Below are 27,728 nucleotides of genomic sequence, written 5' to 3'. Positions count from 1 at the left end.
AACTATATTGATTTCTGGTTTACCCTTCATATGTTTCATATATGTATGTTTCCTTATTTCCTCTTTTTCTTCTAACATGTGTTCTTTTGTGCTTCAGATAGTATTAAGATTTTTAAACCGAACAAAAAGGTAGAAAAAAAGCAGTAAAAATTTACATGTTCTTTAACTCTAGATTCTGCAACTAGAAATGTACCTTATAAAACACTCAAACTAATACATATATATTTATATATATACACACACACAGGGGATATTCATTCATCATTGTTTATAATGGCAAAATACAGGTAAATTAATCATTAGTTGTTAAATATAATCTATTTTTCATACAGTAGGATACTTTTTAGCCACTTTAAAACATTTAATTAATCTGTATGTACTGTCATGGAAAGATGTCCAGGGCATACTGTTAACTGAAAAAAAGCTAGCTGCAGAAGGATATGTATAGTAGAAACCGTTTTTATAAATAAATAATTTAAAAAATAACCACAGTTATACATATGTATCATATACGTTGCAAAGATTTAAAGAAATAGTAGAAGTTTCTTTTTTTTTTTTTTTGAGATGGAGTCTCGCACTGTTTCCCAGGCTGGAGTGCAATGGCGCGATCTTGGCTCACTGCAAGCTCCGCCTCCTGGGTTCATGCCATTCTTCTGCCTCAGCCTCCCAAGTAGCTGGGTCTATAGGCGCCCGCCACCACGTCCGGCTAATTTTTTGTATTTTTAGTGGAGACGGGGTTTCACCGTGTTAACCAGGATGGTCTTGATCTCCTGACCTCGTGATCCACCCGCGTTGGCCTCCCAAAGTGCTGGGATTAAGGCATGAGCCACCGTGCCCGGCCAAGAAATAGTAGAAATTTCTTATAGTGGTATTATGAGAACACGCATGGTTTAAATTATAGGAAAACATTTTCACAAGAGGCATGCATTATTGTTGTCTGAAAAAAGTTCAAAAACAGACTTTCAAAAAATTCTAAATTTTATTTTGAGCCAGACTTTTTGCCAACCTTTAATGGTGACAATTCCTTGCAATTCCTGCAGTTCCTTAAATGTTTTATTTTCTTTGTAATTTAACTGAGTTTCAGATCTTTGACTTCAAAAAGGGTACTAAATCCTGTTTTCCTTCATTTCCCAAATCATTTTTCATTATCTCCTACAATAAAATGCTATCTTTTCTGGCACTTTTATGGTCTCCTTTTAAATGTTTCTAATGCAGAAGAAGCTTAGTTGTTCTCACCTCCCATTTTTAAAATTTATTTTCATATTTCTTAGTATTTCTTAACATAGTATATATCACAGAACATTTGTCACTCAATAAGGGCATAGCATATCCAATTTTTCATTCCAGTTTTTATTATTCTGCCATCTGTATTGCTTTTATTTGGGAAGTTTCCTATCTATTTGTAAAGAATGATAGCTTTTCTTTCCTCTTAGTAGATCTATCTTGTTATATTCTTATATTTAGTGAAGACCTCATAGGATATATTTTAGCTGATCCAGGGGAATCCTTTCATGTCTTTTCTGTACCATAACTATTGCATTCCATTCTTAAAATATTGATTTGATTGGTAATGCAAAAAGCTTTAGCACTCCAGAAAAAAAATCTTTATATTTCCACTTATAACTTTCAATGACAACAGAGTTCTTATTACACTTCAATTCTCTAAGTATATTGAATAAAGAGTAGAGAATAGTTCTTGGAGTTGGACCTATATTGATTCTAGTCCCTGTTCATTTATTTATTAGCTCTGTGACATCTCTTTAATTCTGAGTTTCCTCATCTGAAAAATGGGAATAATAATGATACCTAAACTACCACATTCCTATGAGAATGAAATGAACTGATACCCACAAACTTCTTACTTAGTTCAGTGCCTGGCACCAAAATAGTGCCCAATGAATATTAACTATTATAATTATCATCTGGTCCATGCTCTGGACTAAATACTGTGGGGAATACAAAGGTAAGCAAAATTAACTCTAATGGAGTAGATAAGCTGTATTTATGCTATAGTTTGAATATTTGTCCCCTCCAAATCTCGTGTTGAAATTTGATCCCCAGTGGTTGGAAGATGGGCCTAATGGGAGGTGTTTGGGTCGTAGGAGCAGATCCCTCATGAATGGCTTGGTGCCAGAGGTAATGACTGAATTCTCACTCTATTAGTTCATGTGATAGCTGTTTAGAAGAGCCCGGCACCCTTCCCCACTCTCTCTCTCTCGCCCTCTCTCTCGCCTTGTGACATAGCTGCTGCTCCTTCACCATCCCCCATGATTAGAAGCTTCCTGAGGTCCTTATTAGAAGCAGATACTGGCACCGTGCATTTAGTAGAGCCTGCAGAACCATGAGCCAAATAAACCTGTTTTTAAAATAAATTGCCCAGCCTCAGGTATTCCTTTGTAAAAACACAAATGGGCTAAGACAATCTACAAAAAAATCAAGTATAAGGTAGAATGCATATGTACTAGAAAAGAATACAAACAAAATGGTATGGAAAGATAGAGGAAGGGAATATTCAATGAGGAGAAGTTTTAGGGAAGGTTTCATGAAGGAGAGATAATTTGAACTAGATATTGAAAAATCAGAATTAATTTTCCAAAACTTGGAGATAAATAGTATATTCTGCAGAGGTAACCAAGTAAATGACAGACTGACATACAGATAGTCAATGGCCCGGAGTGGCTCTACTAGCTACATCCTTTTATGTTAATAGGTTTTTTACTTTTTTCAGAGAAAATTATATCCAGCGTTTTTAATCTTTGGACTAGTAACACCAGATAGACACAAAGCTATTCCTGGAACATTATTATAGATAGGAATTCCATAAGAATTACCTCCTATTTGCTAGAACACACTAACACAAATACATAAAAAATACAGACTAAACTATAACAGAAGGCAGTTTTCTCTGGTATTCATAGCACCCCTCTTCTGGTAATATCTTCATCAGTAATATCTTCATCTAAAAAATATCTTCATCACTGAGGATGCCTCCTATTAAAATGTTATATCTGAGTTATACTAATAACTATGAAATTGCCCAGTGTCTCTGCTTGAGTAGTTGGAATTAATTTTTTTGCCTCATAACTCTGGAGCCTTCTCAGAAGTGTAGCTAAAGGTTTATTCATCAAAATCCCCTTCTAATGAATCGAAGCTAATGATTCTGCTGTTGTCAGAATGGATGTGCTAGGAGGATGTCATCACACTTGACCACAATGAAAATGCTACGGTGGATCATCTCCCCAAACTATGTGTCCTCAGTATTGTGGGAGGAACCCACTTCATGATTTCTAACCAGGGTAGCCTCTGGAAATACAAATGATTGCTGTAAAATTATGAACAGAGCAGCATCAGGCTTTGCTCTGATGTATCTTATGAAGCCTTTGCTACTTCCAAATGAAGACAGTCAAGAGAACCTTGAAACAATGCCCTTCTGGGAGCTCATTCAGCAAGCATATTCTGAGGGCATATTCTGTTCCACTCTCTATAAGCTGAGGGCATATTCTGTTCCACTCTCTATGCATGGAGGATTCTTGAGGTGAGAAAGACATTCTTCATTGATTTTAAAGATCTTGCCATTTAGCACAGTCAACCACTGAGGCAGGGCTGCTAGATAACTATACAGGTTATGCATTGCACCATTTGTACAACTTTACAACCCTATGAGGTAGTCCTCAGGGTTCAAAAGGGATGCATCTGTATCTTGAATACAGAGTGATATATATAATAACAAGAAATCCTGGATGTCTAATTGACTGTCTTCCCAAACAGCATAGCAGATTACCTTTTTAGTCTCATCATTTATGTGCAGATTATGAAACACACACATTTGTCAGTCAGTAGAGTCCTTTCCTGCATTTATACTTTCTCCCCAGAACTCAGTTGTTCTACTTCACTTCGATAAGACTGACTTGCAAGTCTGAATTTACAGTTGTGCTCTCTTTCCTATATTTAGTTCAGTTAGTTACCTCCCTCCATAATTTACATTTAAATATCCCACTGTAACCTAAAACATAGCTTCCTTTGTCAATTTCCCCATTGTTATGAAGAAAAGTATTATTCCTCAGTAATTTGGGCTCAAAATATTACCCTAATCTTTAACTGCTTCTGACTTCCTCAGTCCCAAGACACATCAAATTCTATTGATCAAAATTAGCTGGGCATGGTGGCGGGCACCTGTAATCCCAGCTACTCAGGAGGCTGAGGCAGGAAAATTGCTTGAACCCTTGAGGCAGAGGTTGCAGTGAGCTGAGATCATGCCACTACACTCCAGCCTAGGTGACAGAGTGAGGCTCTGTCTCAAAAAAAAAAAAAAAAAAAAAAAAAAAAAGTTCTGTTGATCTTGTTTGTCAATCATCCCACATTTATTCTTTTCTTCCCATTCCCTCTACTACCATTTAGTCTAGGCAATTGTCTTCTTATGACAAAAATTTCATAAATTGGCTGGGCATGGTGGCTCATGCCTGTGAACCCAGCACTTTGGGAGGCCAAGTTGGGCGGATCACTTGCAATAAGGAGTTTGAGACCAGTCTGGCCAACATGGTGAAACTATCTGTACCCAAAATACAAAAATTAGCTGTGTGATGTGGCGGGCTCGTGTAGTCCCAGCTACTCGGGAGACTGAGGCAAGATAATTGCTTAAACTCAGGAGATGGAGGTTGCAGTTAGCCAAGATTGCACCACTGCACTCCATCCCAGCCTGGGTGACAAGGTGAGACTCCCATTCAAAAAAAAAAAAAAACCTCGTAAATTGAGTGTTGTACTCCAAAAGAATTTGAATATGATCTACTTTAATTTTGTCAGTCTGCCAGAAGTGAGCCTTATAATTCATTCCTTAGGAGAACTCACAAAAGGAAGGAAATTGAGGTGCTAGGAAATTGAGGAAATTTGGGTGTTAGGAAGGTTTTGAAGTTAGTTTACAAAGAACATAATTGGAGCCCCAGTGACTAAGACCATAATGCTGTTGAATGGCTGGGTGGATGGATGGATGGATGGATGGGTGGATGGACATCAATTTTCCAGACCTTAGGGCACAAGGTTAGGATTGGTTTGCAGGAGCAAGACAGAAAACTGAATTACATTATCTGGTCAGGCTTCGCTTAGGTTGATTTGACTCTTGCTAATCTCACTAATCAGTTAGACTTAAATCTTGCCTTGATTAGAGTCAAGTTAAGCCCCAAAACTGAGGGAAGGAGAGCATAACCTACAGATAGAGAACTTCAACTGGCAAAATTGGAAGATCACAAGGACCCCAGAAGATAATTAGCAATCCCATTCATTGTTTGTCAACTAAAAAAACTTCAAACTAAAACTTCCAGAGTAATAAACAGTTAGACTTCCTGCAAAGAGCATCTCACACAGCAAATAGAGCCTGGAAGAAAAGGCTGGGAACTGACATGAAGCACCATGTAGGCCTCAAAAAGGAGCCGGAAATAATAGACTAAATGATATAATAATAAGTAATGGGCCGGTAGCACAATCAACTAGAGTTCAGAAATGCAGTCTGTGCTTTAACTGATTTCCTTTCCTGAAATATTTCATATTTGCTTGGATGGCTCTATAGTCATTTGGGTCCATCATGGAAATTTATATCATTAATGCACATTTTCTGTTAATACAAATAACATAAAAGTGGCTTAGATGACAAGCACATCTGTTATTTTACACATCAAGCAGTCTTACGTAACAAGAGGTAATATCCAGGGTTGGTTACCTCAGTGGCTCAATGATGTTAGCAAGGACCTGGGTTTTTATATCTTTATCCTCTGCTATAATCAGGATGTTGGCTTGTACTTTAGGCTAGCTTTCCTTGGAGTTAATTTCAAGGTGGCTGCCTAAATTTCAGGCATTGCAGGTAGACCACAATATCTAGAAGCAGAAAAATTGAATGCCCATATCTTATTTACCTTTTGAACGTGGAAAATCTCAGGAGCCCTGTGGCAGATGCTCTTTCCATTCCTTTGATTCCCAGGCCTAATCCCATCCCTTGGCAAGGAAAATGAAAACTTCCCGATTGCTATGTCATTCAAAGTCACCTTGGTGGGCACCAGTAATCCCAGCTATTCAGGAGGCTGAGGCAGAGAATTGCTTGAACCTGGGAGGTGGAGGTTGCAGTGAGCCAAGATCATGCCACTGCACTCCAGCCTGGATGACAGAGCGAGACGCCGTCTCAAAACAAAAACAGAAAAACAAAGTCACCTTCTGAGTTTGGCAAGGACCCGGTCTTCTCTGAAGTACGTATTTACTTAAAAGGAGAACAACCAAAATCAGGGTTCTGTTGGCCTAGAAGCCTAGAAGAGGATGGGCATATATATTAGCCAGGCAATCCATGGTGTCAGCCACAATTTCTATTGGACACTTACAGAACTTTGTGAACCTAACTACTTTCAAAAGCAATGGCCATAGGCTGTAGGTCACCTTCATGGAATTCCATCTACTGGCATTGCCCTTTAGCTCTAGGCTACAAGAAAACCAGCTCTACATACTCTTCTTGCCACTGGGGTGACCCTAACCTTTACCCTACCTTGACGTCCTTTCTTTTTTTTGTTTTGTTTTGTTTTTTTGTTTGTTTGTTTGTTTTAGCAAATGTGGATATTTCCTCCCAAATGCTCCCAAATGAGGAAATGGTCAAATCACTTAGCTGTTTCAGTAACAAACACAGGCACCACCTCACATGTTGTTACCCCGCAAACTTAATTGAGAAGTGTAGTGATAAAAAGCAATGATCTAGTCTCTGAATTCAGAATTTAAAAAGCAATGATCTGAAAATTGAAAGAATTCATTTAATAACAGATATGTAGCACCTACTAATCATGAGGTACTGCTCTATATATGTGGGACACAGCAGTGAACAACAAAACAAAAATCCCTGACTTCAAGGATCTTACATTTTGTTGGTGGGAAACAAACCAATAAACAAGTGAATACATTTTTGAAGTATATATAGTATTATGTCAGATAGGGATACATGCTATGGAAAAAAAATAAGACAGGTGAGGGTGATAGGGAGTGCAGAGATTTACAAATGTAAATAGGGTGATCAGGGTAGACCTCACTTAAGAAAGTAATATTTAAGCAAATACTTAAAGATTATGAAGGAACAAACCTTTCTGGGAGAGAATATGCCAAGTGCAAGGTCCAGAAATGGGCACATGCTTTGTATTTACAAGAAACATTTAGCAAGGAGGCCACTGTGGCTCTAGTCGAGTAAGGACGAGTTCAGAGATCACAGAAGGCCTGTATGCTATTTAATGATTCTACTTTTACATTGCACAAGAGGGTAAAGTTATTGAAGTGTTTGGGCACAGAAAATATGATCTAGCTTATATTTTGAAAGGTTCATTCTAACTGCTGTGTTGAGGATAGACTGTCAAAGGATGAAAGCAGAAGAGAGATTAATTAGGAAGCTGAGAGTTGATGTTGGCTTAGACCAGAGTGGTAGTGGCAGAGGTGGTAAGAAGTCCAATTTTATTTTTATCTAATGTATTTATTTTAGTTGACAAAAATTGTATATATTTATGGTGTACAACATGATGTTTTGAAATATGTATACATTGTGAATTGGCTAAATTAATTATGAGGTAGTACATAATTAACATCTTTACTGCCTCATATTTATACATGGTGTCAACACTTAAAATCTACTCTGTTAGCAATTTTCAAGCATATAATACGTTATTATTAACTATAGTCACCGTGTTGTAGCCAATATTAAATATATCTTGAATTTTCTGCAACTTACAGATGGGAAAGGAAGAGTCAGTGACTTTGACACTAAGTTTTTTTTTAAGCCTCATTTTTTAAAATGTTTTCTTAAGGAGAACTTCAAACATATTCAAAAATAGAATAGTAAAATGACCCTCTATGTGTCACCACTCAGCTTCAGTAATTACCAGGTCATGCTAATCTTATTTCCTGTATTCCTTCATTAACTTCTCCCCTTCCCATGTTGAAGCAAATCTCAGATATTGCAGTGATATCATTATATCAATATGTATTTCTTTTTTTATTATGCTTTAAGTTCTAGGTATATCAATATGTATTTCTAAGAGGAAATGACCTTTTAAAATAGAATCATGATAATATTTTTCAAAAAATGTAGCAAGAATCACTTAATATCATAGTATCATAAAGTGGCCCATTGATGTTCAAATTTCCATTGTCTCATAAATGTCATAAATGTTTTTGTTTATTTACACATGTTTGAAATGGATTCCAAATAAGGGCTATATATTGTGATTGGCTGGTATGTCAAGTCTTTTTTAATCTATAGATTCACTCTCCATCTCTCTTTGTTTCTTTTGGCTTTTTTTGTTTGTTTGTTTATAATTTTTTGGCTATTGTGGCTTAACCCCTGACCTAACTTGATGTCTTAGTCTAGACTGATTATCTCAGTAAGATGATTCTCCCTTCAGGTGTGATAAACCTATTCCTCAGACCTGTGTATTACCTGTAAGTTAGCTGTTGGATCTGAAGACTTGATCTGATTATTGTTCAATTTTTTTTTTCTTTTTTCTTTTTTTAATTTCTCATTTTTATGGGTATTTAGTAGGTATATGTATTTATGGGGTACATGTAATGTTTCAATACAGACATACAATGTGTCATAGTCATATCAGGGTAAGTGGAGTATTCATCACCTCAAGCGTTTATCATTTTTGTTAGAATTACAGTTCAATTTTTGGCGAACTGTTTTATTATTATGGTACATTCATTCTTAGGAGGGACATAATGTTTCATTGTGTCTATTTTTATGATGTTAACACTTAGTGATGCTCAGTGCCTAGAGCCCATTGTTCATTAGGAGTTGCAAAATGATGATATTCTAATTCTAACATCTATCCTACCGTTATTATCTGGAATAATTCATTAAAGAGAAACTTCCCCTTGTCTACTATTAGATTACTAAATGGTACAGTTCATATAGGAAAGGAAGGATGAATGCTTGATTCTCCCTCTTTATTTACCAATTTTTAAAATAATAAATTGGTTTCCTGGCATCCTCCTAGAATAATCAATTAATTTTTTCATTTTTAGCATCATTATGAACAAGGCCTAGAATTTTTTAGTATGATTTTAACATATTTGCTATATCAATCCATTGGAGTTATTATCCTTAATTAGTATTCAAATTACTCTATTTTTGGCCTGTGGGAGGCCCTTCAAGTAGACTTCTGGATCCATTTGACATGAGCCTAGTATTTGATAGCTCACTTGCTATCTGCTGTGTCCAAATATTCCAGATTCATTTCTATATTTTTTGCTTCAGACCTGGAATCAGCTATTTCGCCAATAGCTTTACTTTTAGTAGGAAAAAGTATTTGGAGAACACAATCTAGGATCTAGGGTGCTTACTACTACCAGGTTGGTGATTGTTTCTAGGCTTTTATAGTGGACAGAGCTTGGGGATTTTTTAAGCAATAAAAATATTATTTGATCACCTCCTATTCTAATTCTGGGCTAAAAGGAAACTTAACCTCTTCTTACATCTCTACTCCTTTTGCTCACCCAGTCAAGAATGATAAAATATCGCATTGTCTAGATGAAAAACCTGAGACTCAAGAGCTTTAGTAATTTGTCATTAAGTGGCAGAACCAGGCTTCAAACACATATCTGTTTGACTCCAAAGTCTGTGCTTAAAGTCAAAGTCATCTTTAGAAAATTTGTGTTTAACCAGAGCTCCTTTGGGAAACCTAGGCAGGATGATGGGTTGAGCCCAGGAGTTCCAGACCAGCCCTGGCAACATAGCAAGACCCCATCTCCACAAATAACAACAAAAACAAAATAAGACGAAAACTAGCCAGGCATGGTGGCACATGCTTGTAGTCCCAGCTACTCAGGAAGCTGAGGTGGAAGGATCACTTGAGCCTGGGAGGTCACGGCTCCTGGGAGCCATGCTCGCACCACTGTACTCCAGCCTGGGCAACAGAGTAAGACCCTGTCTAAGAAAAAAGAAGCCACAGATCCCTTGCTGCAAGGCATAGCATTTTAAACAGAACTGCCAGGTAGAGAATTCAATTCAACTAACACGCGTTGAGCACCTATTAATATTTTTATACAAAGTCCTTTTCACCTGTATGATACTGGTGTCTATAAACAAATTTGATTTGTTGATTTATCTACAAATCTATATTTATCCAGAATGCAACCACTTTTCTCAACATTCCCTCTACCACCACTTTGGTCCTAGCCACCATCACATTGGCTTAGATTATTATAGTAATCTTGCTTGGATAATTATAATAGTGTCCTAACTGGTCTCCTGGTTTCTGCTCTTGCCCCCTGCAGTCTGTGTCCAACATATCAACCAGAATTATCCTTTAAAACTTAAATCAAAGCGTGTCACTCCTCTGCTCCAGATCCTTTAAAGGATTTTACAGTCGAGCACAGTGGCTTACACCAGAACTTTGGGAAACCAAGGCAGTCAGATCACTTGAGGTTAGGAGTTCAAAACCAGCCTGGCCAACATGGCAAACCCCCATCTCTGCTAAAAATACAAAACTTAGCCAGGCATGGTGTTGCGTGCCTGTAGTCCCAGCTACACCAGAGGCCGGGGTACAAGAATCATTTGAACCCAGGAGTCGGAGTTTGCAGTGAGCCAAGATCACGCCACTGCACTCCAGCCTGGGTGGCAGAGGGAGACTCTGTCTCAAAAAAAAAAAAAAAAAAAAAAAAAAGATTTTCCATCTCAGAGTAAAAGACTAAGTATTTCCTGTGACCTATCAAGCCTTTTATTTCATGTTCTGAATTCTGTTGTTTGTATGACCTTATTTCTAATCTTTCCCGTATTTCCTCCACGTACACCACTCTGACCTCAGTGCTGTTCCTCTAGTAGGTGAGTCAAGCTCTCACCACAGGTTTTTGCATTTGTTCTTCCCTCTCCTAGGAATGCCGTTCCAGTAGGAATCTCTGTGTTGAACTCCCTTGCTTTCATCAGTTTCTTATTCAAAAGTCACTGTCTCAGTGAACCCTTTTCTGGCAATCCTGTCTAATACCTGCCTCACCTCACACATTGTATTCTCCCTACTCTGCTTTATGTCTTTTCTTAGCACTTAACACTATCTAAAATACTATATATTTTACTTATTTATCTTGCTTATTGTCTTTTGCCCCACTAGAATATAAACTCCATGAAGTTAGGGATTTATTTTTGGTCTGTCTATTCACTAATTTATCCCCATTGCCTAGGACAAGTAGTTGGTGCTCAAAAAATAGTTGTTGAATGAATGAGTGTACTTCTAAAGTTATAGCTTTATTAATGCTCCCAAGTGATCCAGGATTTCTTACATGAGGCATATACTGTGGGCAAAAACATATTATGAGATTCCAGTTGTCTAATATTAGAATATTTTTAAAGGAAGAATAGTCCTGTTTTGCTATCTTTCTTTTTCTCATACAATCCTTCTTCCCCACCCCAGCGACTCCTGCTTGTACTTCATAGAATACTTCCTCTCTTGGGACTAGATATTTCTTTCTCTTTTCTTTATTTTTTTTCTTCTGGCTAAATAGCCACAGATTGTCCATTTGGGCTGACTCTCGCTGGAAAGTGAGTCAGTGCAGCCTAGTGGAGAGCAGAGGCCGGAGCATTTGCATCTCCAGAATGTTTGTATTGACAAATGGCAGTCAGTTATTGACATTTTTGTCCCTTGGTGATACTTCAATTGGCTTATCTTTGCTGGTCAAATGCCTTAATTGTTCTGGCCTTTAATTCAGTCAAAGTTGGAGCTAGAGCAGAGGGGAAAGAGAAGGAGCCAGACTAACAGAACATCAAGCTTGAGCTTGGAGGCTGCTGGCAACGATCAGCCTGTCATAATGTTATGATTTGTTCATTTTTATACCATTTATTAGCCTTTACTTGTTGTGCCATTTGGCCTCCAGGGCAGATAAAGTGCTGTCTAATTTGGTAGGTTTGCTTCTGTCAGAGCAGCTTCGACAGGGAAGGTGTTAGCTGCAGTGACAAATAATCAATAGCTGTCGTTGTCATGAGGAACGTGAGCAGTTGGGCCTTTCATCTGGAGGATTAGAGGTCTAATTGGATTGAGAATAGGGAGGGTGGGCTGTTGGGTAACCCTGTCAGCCTTGTGAAGCTGTCAAATGTTGGCCTTATTCATGGTGAAGGGAATAAGGAACCTTGTGCTTTCAGAATTGAGGAGAAAGGCATGTGAAAGCCCTTTATACAAAGGAATAGATCCTGAAGTTGATTCAGCTAACATATGCTCCCTTTTAAACTTAATTAAATATCCCTTTAGATAATAAATCTATGGAACTTTAAATGATATTTTTAAGGTTGAATGTGTAATATACACACACATTCACACATACGCTATACAAATCCAGGTTGATTCTTTAGTCTTTGGTCATGCCAGAAGATAAACCACTTGAATGAAGGTGAAAAATGAAACTTTATGAGAGAAACTGCATAAGTTGTCATCTCATTGTCAGAATTAACAAGTGATAAGTATTTTTAATACTATTAATAGAAAAAATAAGTGAGACATTAAATTAAAAGGATAGATGAGTTAATAATAAAGTATGGATATGTGACAGTTATTTTTCTCCCCTGCTCATTTAGAAGTGTGGTTTTTTATAAAACAAAATCTTTCATTTATTCCAACCTGAACTAATCCAAAAAATGAAGAATTATGCATTGGCTAAATTGCTTCTTCAACGGAATGCCTAATTTTTTCTTCCTTAGCAAGTGACAGGATTGCATTTAAGTGATACCAATGGCATCATATCTAGTTCAGTCCCAAAATGTTTTTTGTATATCCCTACGTACTTATGCTGTACTCCTTTATATTTATGCTATAATGCCATCATTTGGAGTATGAATGGAGAAGATGTTTGAGAAAAATGAGTTAGCTTGTTCTCTAATCTATAGAGCTCTTAATACTACCTCTGCAAGGCCAAGTAAGTGACTTTAAATTCCACTAAATTTCATAGAAATTGAACAAATTTAATAATGATAAATGTTAAACACAATTTTATTTAAAAAGTTTGTAAACTTGTTTGTGAATCCATTCTCTATGTACAAATTAAATTCAGTGCATTGCTGTTGTCCAAAAGCATGCATAATTTTTTTAAATGTTTTTATAATATGGTAGGTACTAAGAGCATTTGTAAGCATCATCCCTACAGTATATCTTTATGAAAGCCTTGAATAAAGGTGGGTTGACAGTAATGCCAAGAGTGTGTGAATAGGCATTTCTCACTTACAGATTATATACTTAGTCCATCTCTATAACCCCATGGTCCCTTTTCTATAGTCATTCAAAGCCCAGCTAACCAATTTGAAATAACTCCAAAAAATACTCCAAAAGAACTAGATGCATATACAAAAGACACTAGATGGATGAACCTGGTTATCTCATTGGGCCCTTCAAATCCTGAGGTCCATACTATTTATTACCATTACAAATATTTCACTAAGTTCTTCCTATATCAGTGCTGGCTTGAAAATTCTATGATTTTACTCACTTGTGTAATCCACAGTGAAGATCAGCAAAATTCTCAATACCAGGAATTTAGAATTATGGTTATCTAAAGTACTTGCTTTGCTTGATCTAAGCTAGAAGTATTTAAAATTTCAAACAATTATTCGTGATTACAGAAATCTCTCAGATTTCATGCAGTTCTTCTAGAGCTGTAGCTATGGAAGTATAATTGTGAGTACATTTATACTTAAGCAGAATTACTCATAGGAAATGGTAAGGTCAGCCAAACACAGTGGCTCACATCTGTAATCCCAGCACTCTGGGAGACCAAGGCCAGAGGATCACTTGAGCCCAGGAGTTTGAGACTAGCCTGAGCAACATAGTGAGACCCTGTCTGTACAAATAAATAAATAAATATATATATAAAATTTAATTAACAGTCATGGTAGCTCACAGCTGTGGTCCCAGCTACTCGGGAAGCTGAGAGGAAGGATTGCTTGAGCCCAGGAGGTCGAGGCTGCAGTAAGCTGTCATCACACCACTGCCCTCCAGCTTGGGTGACAGAGCAAGACTCTGTCTCAAAAAATAAAAATAAAAAAGGAAATGGTAAGATCAGATTTGATATCCTTGCAAAAGAAGTTCAAAGTTTAAATAGGTTTAAATAGTTTTGTGTTTGGGGTTTTGATCAGAATACACTTTCTATGACCTATAAACAAAATTGTTGCTCTTGAGGTTAGATTAGAATATTTTGTTGCTTTGAAACTCCTTATAATCCTTATTATTCACTCAACAAATATTTGTGCAAAAGCCACTGTGCTAAGTTATGGAAACACAACCATGACAGGGACTATCCTGCCCTCAAAGAAGCTAAATTGGTAATTAACATATAATATTTCTGTATTAAATGCTAGAAAAGGAGTAAGCTTAGATATATCATGGGAAAAATGTAAGAGGGGCATTTAAGCCATCCTGGGGTGTTGTAGTCAAGAATGGCTTCCTTCAATAGATAGCAACTATGCTAAGTAGAAAGGAGAAAAGAGATGGGAAGCCCATTCTCTCCATTCTCTTGGAGTATTCTCAAGGAGGGAAAGAATATGTACAGTCACGTGCCACATAATGACATTTTGTTTAACTTCAGACCACATATACAATGGTGGTCCCATGAGCCATCACACCCAGCCTATTTTTTATCTTTCATAGCATGTTTTTACTGTACTTTTTCTATGTTTAGATATGTTTAGATTCATGAATACTTACCATTATGTTATATTTACCTAGAGTATTCAATACAGTAATATACTGTACAGGTTTGTAGTCTAGGAGCAGCAGGTTATACCATGTAGCCTAGGTGTGTAATAAGTTGTAACATCTGGGTTTGTGTATACTATGATGTTCACAAAATGACAAAATCACCTAATGACACATTTTGCAGAACATGTTCCCACTGTTAAGCAACATGTAACTATAGCTCATTATGTATGGATTATTGACTATGAGGTAGAAAATATGGAGAGATGATATTGGACAAGTAAAGTGGGATCAGACCATGAAGTGTCTGTCCTACATGGAGGACAATAAATAAATTTGAATATTTACTGAAGAGTTAGATTTAAAACTTGAATATTGATTAATTGGACTAAATGAAAGAGATTTGCAGCTAACTCACCACTGCCCTTATGATGACCAAATTCATATACCTTTCCTACTTCCTCATACCTCTTGACAAAATTGGTACATTTTACCTTCTTTATAACTTTCTCCATGCATCTCTTTCTTTTCTCTGATGTATATCAGGTATAACATTAGCAAAAGCATTGGGCTGATAAAAATCAGAAGACCTAGAGTCATGATTTAGGCTCTGCTTCTTTCTAACAGAGTGATTTTAGGCAAGTATTAAGTTTAAACACTCCAGACTTCTGTTTCCTATTTTTTAAATTTGTGGCAATACTTAGGTTCTTACAGGAGTTATCTAATTTAATAGATTTGAAAGGACTCTAAAACTTTTGATTATGTTAAAGAACACATAGTCTAAAGAGTCCTGACTTAGATCACAAAATGATAAGGCCCTTGAGCATGTAAAAAAAAAAAAAATGTATTAAAACAGATTGAAGTTAAAATTAAGAAATGTCAACCAAACACTTAGGTAACAATTCTAGGAATAACATTGGACCCTTACTTATGAATCTTAACCCCTTTTATCCCATAATTATTCATGAACAAATTTACCCCTGTTATTCTATGAGTTTCTAGAATACAGAATCCTATCAAATTTATCTTTGTATCTTCCTACAATGCCTTGCACGAAATAGGTACTAAATAAGTATCTTCAAGGAATGAAACAATGAATTCTTGTAGTGTCAGAATTTGTTCTGGACACAGTTTAATATCTAACAGCCTTGGATCATTTTGTTTTCTATTTTTCAGTTTTGCGGAGATGTTTAAAAAGACCACTACTTCTCTAAAATCTTTTATTGTTCCAACTTTGGAATCTATTAATGAGATATAGCATTTAACTCAGTGAGAAAAGACAGAAGCTTGGTACTGGTCTCATCTATTTGGACAAGGAAAGCTCTAAGAGAAGCTGGTTACAGAGGTTCAGCAGGAGGGGACATTGAGCTGCATAAATATTACAGTTTATCTGTAATCAAGGGCAGCTATTGTTAGCACAAGATTTAAAAACAAGTAGATAGAGAGTCAGATAATACTTGTGAATCCACTACAGGTAGGCAGTGGGCAACTTGAAATTCTGTCCAAGAGTAGGAGGGTTCCAATCACCAGCCAGAATAGAGCTTAAGATTGAGTGGCTATTCCACCCAGTGAGTCAAATTATTAGTTCAATAGAGTGAATTGGCTGCTTGGGGGAAAATATGAAAGCCCAGTGATGATCACTAGATTTGAAATCACTAGATACCAAGTCCCAGGTTATAATAGTTGAATGAGTGGCTTAAGATATATGCTTTCTTAGTGGTCAGTGCAGGGCTACCATTGTCTTAGATTAACTTAGAAGGATAAGGATGATTGAGATGGCCTAAGTACTTCTCACATCATTGAGATTGATAGAGCAGTACTCAACCATCTAGAAAGCCTTTCGAAGTAGCAATGGCTTTTGAAAATGGCATAGTAGGCCGGGCGCGGTGGCTCACGCCTGTAATCCCAGCACTTTGGGAGGCCGAGGCGGGCGGATCACAAGGTCAGGAGATCGAGACCACGGTGAAACCCCGTCTCTACTAAAAATACAAAAAATTAGCCGGGCGCGGTGGCGGGCGCCTGTAGTCCCAGCTACTCAGGAGGCTGAGGCAGGAGAATGGCGTAAACCCAGGAGGCGGAGCTTGCAGTGAGCCGAGATCGCGCCACTGCACTCCAGCCTGGGCGACAGAGCGAGACTCCGTCTCAAAAAAAAAAAAAAAAAAAAAAAAAAAAAAAAAAAAAAGAAAAGAAAATGGCATAGTAGCTCCTATTGGATCAGCCCTCCAGTAGATAACATTTATAAATTATGAACAAAATATAAAAGCAACTATCTGGAGGAATTGAAGAGTGACCAAGGAGGCAGAAATTGAAGTGTAATCAGCCCTTAGAAGACTGTGAGAGTAACACTGGATGAGTTTCCACTTTTATAACAGGGCCTACTCAGTTCTTCAAAGAGGATGAAGACTGAAAAGAAATCTGCATTCTTACTTTTTGAAGAATCAAAGGACAGCATTTAGGGCAATGGCTGTAAGTCAGAAGAGATGTTTCAGGCTGGGCACAGTAGCTCACGCCTGTAATCCCAGCACTTTGGGAGGCCAAGGCAGGTGGACCAGTTGAGGTACGGAGTTCAAGACTGGCTTGGCCAACATGGTGAAACCCCATCTCTACTAAAAATACAAAAAATTACCCGGGTGTGGTGGTGCATGCCTGTAGTCCCAGCTACTCAGGAGGCTGAGACAGGAGAATCACTTGAACCCAGGAGGCAGAGCTTGCAGTGAGCCAAGATTGTGCCATTGCACTCCAGCCCGGGTGACAGAGTGAGACTTCGTCTCAAAAAAAAAAAAAAAAAAAGAAAAAAAGAAAAAAGGAAGAGATGTTCCAAAACAGAGAAAATCATATAAGGGAAGGCCTAACCTCTACATATAAACTGCCAAAATCTCTGACTAACCCGTAACCTAAACATAGATGGGGAAAACTTCAGGCAACCAAGCTAAGGCTAAAATAGTTCATCAGCGATTTAGCTGCTGCCTGCCTATGCAGGCAAAACATAATTTGGAGTTTGGGTTCAGCCAAGATATCTGCCTGCTAAAACAAAAATTGAATAGTCTTCAGCATAAATTAACAGAATCCAGAATCTCTACAACACATCATTTTCAATGTTTAAGATATTCTCAACTATTGCCAGACATGAGGACAAACAGTGAACTGTGTTCCATACTCAAGAGAAAAAGTAACCATGGAGAACAACCATCATTGTTGTTCCAGATTTTAATGAGCAGACAAGGAATTTAAAGCAAGTCTTTTAACTCTGCTTAATGATGCAAAGAAAAATATGTTCATAATGAATAAACAGATAGGATGTTTTGCAGAAAAATAGAAACTCTATAAAAAGAACTAAATGGAAGTTCTAGAACTGAAAAATACAGTATCTAAAGATTCACTAGAAGGGCTTATCAGCAGATTGGAGATAAAGAAGAGTCAGTGAACTTGAAGATAGATCAATAAAAATTAAGCAATCTTAAAAAAAAAAAAAAAAGAAGCGAATATACTAAGAAAAAAATGAGTCTTACTGATTTGTAGGACAATATTGAAAGACCAAACTGTTTGTAATTACAAAGATAGGAGAGAGAGAATGGGGCAGAAAAATAATTAAGAAAATGATGGCCAAAAATTGCCCAAACTTGGTGAAAGACATACGTTTAAATATTCAAGAAACGTAATGAACTCCAATAAGATAAATACAAAGAAAATCTTGGCCTAGCGTGGTGGCTCATGCCTGTAATCCTGCACTTTGGGAGGCCACGGCGGGCAGACCACCTGATGTCTGGAGTTGGAGATCAGCCTGGCTAACATGGTGAAACCCCGTCTCTACTAAAAATACAAAAGTAACTGGGCGTGGTGGTGTGCACCTGTAATCCCAGCTACGCAGGAGGCTCAGGCAGGAGAATCGCTTGAACCCAGGAGGCAGAGGTTGCAGTGAGCCAGAATCGCACCACTGCACTCTGGCCTGGGTGACAGAGTGAGACACTATCTTCAAAAAAAAGAAAATCTCACCTGAAAATACTATAATCAAATTGCTGAAAACCAAAGATGAAGAGAAACTTAAAAGCAGCCAAAGGGCTGAACTGAGCTGGTTGCCTTCTGTTACTGTGGGGGAACTCACTTCATCCCAACTTCTTCATACTTTCACTTCTGGAGGTCATATTCCTCTGACATCTTCCAGAAAAAAAAGTCTTAAAGCGTTAGCCTTTTTTACAGTCCAGCTCTTAAGTTTTTTCCTCCCCTTTTTCAATAATAACATGAGTGTGCATCCAGCTTGTCCCCAAAGCCTGCCTTACTCTGAAGCATCCAACTGTAAAGACTCTTCACCAATGTCTGTGGTTTGTGGGCCTGAAACAAACTATCCATCCTTGCATATATCTTCTGTGAGATGCCTCACACAGAGTCTGGACAGCCCTAATTCTTTCACTAGTCCCAAAGGGAGACAACTCACTTCTGCAGAGAAGAGCACTGCAAAAAAGGAAGACAAAGTCCTGGTGAAGAAACAGATGACCAGAGCTGTGTTCTCTTCCACCCAGCTATGTGTACTCAGTGATAGATTTCAGAGACAGAAATACCTCAGTCTCTAGCAGATGCAAGAACTTTACAGCATCCTGAATCTTAGCTACAAATAGGTTAAGACTTGGTTCCAGAACCAGAGAATAAAATATAAGAGGTGGCAGAAAAACAACTGCCCAAAGAGTGGTGTGACTCCAAAGGCCTGAGCACCTACCTACCCGCCTCTATTCTTCCTGCCCCCAAGGATGCTTGGCGAGCACGTCTGGGAACTTTCAATGCGGAGCAACTAAACCTGGAGCAATTCAGCCTGGAGCACCAGACCTGGAATAGCCAGTCCTAGAGCAGCCATTCCTGGAACACTCAGACCTGGTGCACCCAATCCTGGAACATTCAGGCCTGAAACAATCCCTTCTATAGCTATGGAGAGGAATCTCTGCAAGTCCTGCTTGCAGTTCCAGCAAAATTCTTCTCTCAGTTACTTGGAGGCTGCCTTGGAAACTGCTGAGGAAAGCTACAGTGAAATACAGGAGACCACTAGGTATTTTAGTACTCCACAAACCATGAATTTATTCCTAACCTATTCCAAGAACATGCAGCCTGAAGATATGTAAAGATGAGTGAAACTGATATTACTCAATTTCAGTCTGGGCACTGGCTGAATCATTCCTCTCCCCTCCTGCCTCCCTCATAGGATTTTTCTTATTTGGAAACCATGTGTTCTGCCTTCATATCTTTGTTTCCTTTATGCCTATCAAGTCGATGTTGTGGAGGGTGGGGTATGATTGGAGCCAAATCAGAGAGGTTTCTTTTTTTCCTATGGGATCTTTCTGGAGAAAAAAGGTTTTAATAACCTTGGCTGCTAAGGACAACATGATAGAAGCTGTCTCTGGCTATAGATAAGTAGATATAATACTAGTTTGAATATCTTTAGGATTTAGAACCTAGCCTCAAGAATAGGAAGTAAAAGTACAAATTGGTGTGGTGAAGGTATATTCCTATTTTCTGTGATTGGGGGGCTTTACTTATTTTTATATTTATTTATTTAATTAATTTATTTATTTAGAGACGGAGTCTCACACTGCCGCCCGGGCTAGAGTGCAGTGGCATAATCTCGGCTCACTGCAACCTCCGCCTCCCAGGTTGACGTGATTCTCCTGCCTCAGCCTCCCAAGTAGCTGGGATTACAGGCGCACACCACCACACCCAGCTATTTTGTTGTATTTTCAGTAGAGACTGGGTTTCACTATGTTGGCCAGACTGGTCTTAAACTCCTGACCTTGAGATCCACCCGCCTCCGCCTCCCAAAGTGCTTGGATTACAGGCCTGAGCCACCATGCCTGGACTTACTTATTGTTAAAAACCCAATTATTAAGGTAAAGGATTAAGCTGTAACATGCTTCATTAATTTCGTCAGCCCCTCTGGCTCTGTGTTTTACTATAGCCCCTAATTGGTTGATTATGCTAATATTTATAGACAGTAGTCTTCTATTTGCTGCATCATAGTGACATCAGTACTAGTTTGCTTGGTTTAAGTACAAATGAATAAAACAACCATACCACCTTTAAAAAAAAAAAGTAGCCAAAGAAAAAGACATGATGATCCCCTAACCAAGGGAAGCTGCGAGGGACTGTGCCGTGAGGGACTGTGCCATGAGGGACTGTGCCATGAGGAATAGTGCATTCAGGTCCAGATACTGTGCTTTTCCCACAATCTTTGCAACTTACAGACCAGGAGATTCTCTTGGGTGCCTACACCACCAGGGCCCTGGGTTTCAAGCAAAAAAATGAGTGGCCATTTAGGCAGACACCAACCAAGCTAGCTGTGGGAGTTTTTTTTTTTTTTCATACTCCAGTGGTGCCTGGAATGTCAACGAGAGAGAACTGTTCACTCCCCTGGAAAGGAGGCTGAAGCCAGGGAGCCAAGTGGTCTAGCTCAGCGGATCCCACTCCCATGGAGCCCAGCAAGCTAAGATCCACTGACTCGAAATTCTTGCAGCCAGCACAGCAGTCTGAAGTCGAACTGGGAAACTCTAGCTTGCTGGAGGGAGGGACGTCCCCCATTACTGAGGCTTCAGTAGGCAGTTTTCCCCTCACAGTGTAAACAGCTACCAGGAAGTTTTAACTGGGCAGAGCTCACCACAATGCAGCAAAGCTGCTTTAGCCAGACTGCCTCTCTAGATTCCTCCTCTCTGGGCAGGGCATCTCTGAAAGAAAGTCAGAAGCCCCAGTCAGGGGCTTATAGATAAAATTCCCATCTGCCTCAGACAGAGCACCTGGGGGAAGGGGCGGCAGTGGACACAGCTTCAGCATACTTAAATGTTGCTGCCTGCTGGCTCTGAAGAGAGCAGCAGATCTCCCAGCAGAGCACTCGAGCTCTGCTAAGGGAAAGACTGCCTCTTCAAGTGGGTCCCTGATTCCCATGCCTCCTGACTAGGAGACACCTCCCAGCAGGGGCCAACAGATACCTCATACAGGACAGCTCAGGCTGGCATCTGGCAAGTGCCCCTCTGGAATGAAGCTTCCAGAGGAAGGAACAGGCAGCAACCTTTGCTGTTCTGCAGCCTCTGCTGGTGATACCCAGGCAAATAGGGTCTGGAGTAGACCTCCATCAAACTCCAGCAGACCTATAGAATAGGGGCCTGACTGTTAGAAGGAAAACTAACAAAAATAAAAGAATAACATCAACATCAACAAAAAGCCTGTCCACACAGAAACCCCATCCAAAGGTCACCAACATAGAAGACCAAAGGTAGATAAATCCACGAAGATGAGGAAAAACCAGAGCAAAAAGGCTGAAAATTCCAAAAACCAGAACACCTCTTCTTCTGCAAAGGATCACAACTCCTAACCAGCAAGGGAACAAAACTGGACAGAGAATAAGTTTGATGAATTGACAGAAGTAGGCTTCAGAAGGTGGGCAATAACAAACTCCTCTGAGCTTGTTCTGTAAAGGAGCATGTTCTAACCCAATGCAAGAAAGCTAAGAACCTTGGGAAAAGGTTAGAGGAATTGCTAACTAGAATAACCAGTTTAGAGAAGAACATAAATAACCTGATGAGCTGAAAAACACAGCAGGAGAATTTCGTGAAGCATACACAAGTATCAATAGCTGAATCGATCAAGTGGAAAAAAGAATATCAGAGATTGAAGATCAACTTAATGAAATAAAGTGTGAAGACAAGATTAGAGAAAAAAAAAGAATGAAAAGGAATGAACGAAGACTCCAAGAAATATCGGACTATGTGAAAAGACCAAATCTATGTTTGATTGGTGTACCTGAAAGTGACAGAGAGAATAGAACCAAGTTGGAAAACACACTTGAAGATATTATCCAGGAGAACTTCCCCAACCTGGCAGGAGACCAACATTCAAATTCAGGAAATACTGAGAACACCACTACAATACTCTTCAAGAAGAGCAACTCCAAGACACGTAATCAGATTCACCAAAGTGAAATGAAGGGAAAAATGTTAAGTGCACTAATAAAGAAGAAAAGAGAGAATTAAATAGACACAATAAAAAATGGTATAGGGGATATTACCACTGACCCCACAGAAATACAAACTACCATCAGAGAATACTATAAACACTTCCACGCAAATAAACTAGAAAATCTAGAAGACATGGATAAATTCCTGGACACATACACCCTCCCAAGACTAAACCAGGAAGAAGTTGAATCCCTGAATAGACCAATAACAAGTTCTGAAATTGAGGCAGTAATTAATAGCCTAGCAACCTCCAAAAGCCCAGGACCAGACAGATTCATAGCCGAATCCTACCATAGGTACAAAAAGGAGCTGGTACCATTCCTTCTGAAACTATTCCAAACAACAGAAAAAGAGGGACTCCTCCCTAACTCATTTTATGAGGCCAGCATCATCCTAACACCAAAACCTGGCAGAGACACAACAAAAAAAGAAAATTTCAGGCCAATATCCCTGATGAACATCGATGCAAAAATCCTCAATAAAATACTGGCAAACCGAATCCAGCAGCACATCAAAAAGCTTATGCACCATGATCAAGTGAGCTTCACCCCTAGATGTAAGGCTGGTTCAACATACACAAATCAATAAATGTAACCCATCACATAAACCGAACCAATGAGAAAAACCACATGATTATCTCAGTAGATGCAGAAAAGGCCTTCAATAAAATTCAGCACCCTTCATACTAAAAACTCTCAAACTAGGTATTGATGGAATGTATCTCAAAATAATAAGAGCTATTTATGACAAACCCACAGCCAATATCATATTGAATGGGTGAAAGCTGGAAGCATTCCCTTTGAAAACTGGCACATTACAAGGATGCCCTTTCTCACCACTCCTGTTCAACATAGTATTGGAAGTTCTGGCCAGGGCAATCAGGCAAAAGAAAGAAATAAAGGGTATTCAAATAGGAAGAGAGGAAGCCAAATTGTTTCTGTTTGCAGATGACATGATTGTATATTTAGAAAATCCCGTCATCTCAACCCAAAATCTCCTTAAGCTGATAAGAAGCTTCAGCAAAGTCTCAGGATGCAAAATCAATGTGCAAAACTCCCAAGCATTCCTATACACCAGTAATAGACAAAACAGAGAGCCAAATCATGAGTGAACTGCCATTCACAATTGCTACAAAGAAAATAAAATACCTAGGAATACAACTAACAAGGGATGTGAAAGACCTCTTCAAGGAGAACTCAAACCACTGCTCAAGGAAATAAGAGATGACACAAACAAATAGAAAAACATTCCATGCTCATGGATAGGAAGAATCAATATGATGAAAATGGCCATACTGCCCAAAGCAATTTATAGATTCAATGCTATCCCCATCCAGCTACCATTGACTTTCTTCACAGAATTAGAAAAAACCACTTTAAATTTCATATGGAACCAAAAAAGAGCCCATATAACCAAGACAATCCTAAGCCAAAAGAACAAAGCTGGAGACATCATGCTACCTGACTTCAAACTATACTGCAAGGCTACAGTAACCAAAACAGCATGATACTAGTACCAAAACAGAGAGAGAGACCAGTGGAACAGAACAGAGGCCTCAGAAATAACCCAACACATCTACAACCATCTAATCTTTGACAAACCTGACAAAAATAAGCAATGGGGAAAGGATTCCCTATTTAGTAAATAGTGTTGGGAAAACTGGCTAGCCATATGCAGAAAACTGAAATTGGACCCCTTCCTTATACCTTACACAAAAATTAACTCAAGATGGATTAAATACTTAAACGTAATACCTAAAACCATAAAAACGCTAGAAGAAAACCTAGACAATACCATTCAGGACAGAGGCATGGGCAAAGACTTCATGACTAAAACACCAAAAGCAATGGCAACAAAAGCCAAAATTGACAAGTGGGATCTAATTAAACCAAAGAGCTTCTGCACAGCAAAAGAAACTACCAGCAGAGTGAACAGGCAACCTACAGAATGGGAGAAAATGTTTGCAATCTATCCATCTGACAAGGCGCTAATATCCAGAATGTACAAGGAACTTAAACTTACAAGAAAAAAACAACCCCATCAAAAAGTGGGCAAAGTATATAAACAGACACTTCTCAAAAAACAGACACTGTCTTCAAAAGAAGACATTTATGCGGCCAACAAACACATGAAACAAAGCTTATCATCACTGGTCATTAAAGAAATGCAAATCAAAACCACAATGAGATACCATCTCACTCCAGTTAGAATGGCGATCATTAAAAAGTCAGGAAACAACAGGTGCTGGAGAGGATGTGGAGAAATAGGAACACTTTTACACTGTTGGTGGAGTGCAAATTAGTTCAACCATTGTGAAGACAGTGTGGCGATTCCTCAAGGATCTAGAACCAGAAATACCATTTGACTCAGTAATCCCATTACTGGGCATATGCCCAAAGGATTATAAATCATTCTATGATAAAGACACATGCACACATATGTTTATTGCAGCACTCTTCACAATAGCAAAGACTTGGAACCAACCCAAATGCCCATCAATGATAGACTGGATAAAGAAAATGTTGCACATATACACCATGGAATACTATGCAGCCATAAAAAATGATGAGTTCATATCCTTTCCAGGGACATGGATGAAACTGGAAACCATCATTCTCAGCAAACTAACACAGGAACAGAAAACCAAACACCGCATGTTCTCACTCATAAGTGGGAGTTGAACAGGGAGAACACATGGATAAAGGGAGGGGAACATCACACACCAGGGCCTGTCAGGGGTTGGGGGCTAGGGGAGGCATAGCATTAGGAGAAATACCTAATGTAGATGACAGGTTGATGGGTGCACCAAACCACCGTGGCACATGTATACCTGTGTAACCAACCTGCACATTCTACACGTGTATCTCAAAACTTAAAGTATAATAAAAAAAGAAAAAGAAAAAAAGTGATCCAATAAAGCATGAATACGGGTGACAGCATACTTTTCAGTAACAATAGGCACAAGCAGACAGTAAAATAATCGCTTTAAAATGCTGAAAGGAAAAACTGTCAATCTAGAATTCTATATCTGGTCGAACTATCTTTCCATAATAAAACTGAAATAAAGACAAACAAAACTAAGAGAATTTATCCCAAACAAACCGATATTACAAGAAATAATGGTCGGGCGCAGTGGCTTACACCTGTAATCCCAGCACTTTGGGAGGCTGAGGAGGGCAGATAACCTGAGCTCAGCAGTTCGAGACTGCCCTGGGAAACATGGTGAAACCTCGTCTCTACTAAAATACAAAACATTAGCTGGGTATGGTGATGCGCCTGTAGTCCCAGCTACTCGGGAGGCTGAGGCATGAGAATTGCTTGAGTCCAGGAGGCAGAGGTTGCAGTGAGCCGAGATTGCACCACTGCACTCCAGCCTGGGCAACAGAGCGAAACTCTGTCTCAGAAAAAAAAAAAAAAAAAAAAAAAGTGCACCAGAAAAGATAAATAGGTAGCTAAAGATAAACAATTAGTTTTTCTTACTTTAAAATTAATATTAATTATAAAACTGTATTGTGGTATGGTAAATGTAGGTATAATACATATATGATATCTACAGCATAAAGTATGGGGTGGGGATTATACGACTATACAATTGCAGGGTCTTGCATTTTGTATAAAGTGATACAACATTAACTCTAAATCGACTTTGTAAAGTTATGCATATGAACTGTAATACTTGGAGGAAATACTAAAATAATAATGCAATGAAGTGTTGCTTTTTTTTAATTCAAGAGAAAAAAGTTTAAAGGAATTCTTAAAAATTGCTTGGATTTCACTTCCCAAGATTCTAACTCAATTGGTCTGAGGTAGAAACCAGACAGTAATACGTTTTAAAAGCTCCTCACCTGATTCTAATATGTTTAAAACGCCAGTGTGGGGAATGTTTCTAACAGTGCTAAATCAAAGTTATTGGATGTAGTTGTATAAGAGAGAAGAGTTCTTGCATTAACAGAGAGTATGTGTTGCTGGAAGAACCATGCAGATCACCAGAGCAGTTTTACCCCATTGAAAAGCATTAGTTCCTGTGAATCCGCAGACCACTTGCCTCCTGTTGATGACAAAGTCTTCACCATTTTGTAAAAAAATGAAGACAACATCATTGTAGTATTTAACATATATAGGCTTGTGTATGTCTGTGCATCTATAGTCTGTATGTAATAAGTCTGTCTTCCTGTTACTGCAGTTCTTGAAAATAGTTGGGTGGCCTTTTGCTACATAGGAAAGACATATTTAGAATAATATGACTTCATATATAGGCTACATGGTGTACAAAAAAATGCATGTGGGGGAAAGTAAGGGGAGCACTCAAAGATCTTCCAGAGCATCTCAAACAGAGATTCAATAAGAGGCCTATTTAAGAGGTCATTGGAAGGGAGATGCCATAATTCTTAAAGACATGCAGAAAAAAACAGTGATTTTAAATATTTGCCACAAATGGAAAATGATCGGAGTAGATACTCAAGTTACAATTAATTTGTGATCATTTGCTATAAAGCTGCTTTTTACCTGGGTGATTCTGTGTAATGCATGCCATAGATTTATCGATTGTCAATTATTAATGATTTTCCTCAGGCACAAAAGATGTAAATAGATATTGGTGAAAAGCTACCAGCTGTCCTTTCAGGAAGGACAGTCCTTTATTTCTTTTTTGAGGGCTTACACTTTTTTATGCAATAATATTCATAATAGATTTACTTTCTAAAATAAACTTAGATTGCAAAAATGTAAACTTTATACTGTCATCTTTATATTCATTATTCATTCCAATAATATTTTTAATGATTATTATTATTGAGTTAAAATGTGCATACAAGAATGTACAGAAAAATATACAATTAGATACGTATAATAAATGTACCCACTCACATCACCACCACCACAATCTGGACGTAAAACATTTCGGCAACACCAGAAAGTTCCTATTTTCCCCACTTTCAGCCAGTCTCCACCTCCATGGTTAACCACCGTTATGATTTTTAACACAAAAGATTAGTTTTGCCTGTTCTTGAACTTTTTATAAATAGAATTTTTTTGCTGTCCACAAGAGACACACTTTATTTTG

At 38.4% G+C, this 27,728-nt stretch overlaps 1 protein-coding gene and 1 pseudogene across 12 annotated transcripts in view; both read left to right on the top strand.

Moving 5' to 3' along the window:
* The window catches only part of INVS (inversin), a 321,952-nt gene that overhangs the window by 137,641 nt on the left and 156,583 nt on the right, over positions 1–27,728 (top strand). The window lies entirely within an intron of this gene.
* On the top strand, positions 358–27,728 carry LOC126937784 (homeobox protein NANOG-like; annotated as a pseudogene). The gene has a single exon (XR_007719843.1). The product of XR_007719843.1 is annotated as a homeobox protein NANOG-like (transcript).

Source organism: Macaca thibetana, chromosome 15, assembly GCF_024542745.1.
Source record: "Macaca thibetana thibetana isolate TM-01 chromosome 15, ASM2454274v1, whole genome shotgun sequence".
In the NCBI taxonomy this organism is placed as follows: domain Eukaryota; kingdom Metazoa; phylum Chordata; class Mammalia; order Primates; family Cercopithecidae; genus Macaca; species Macaca thibetana.
The sequence above is the reverse complement of the archived record's forward strand: the minus strand, read 5'-3'. Positions and strand labels throughout refer to the sequence as shown.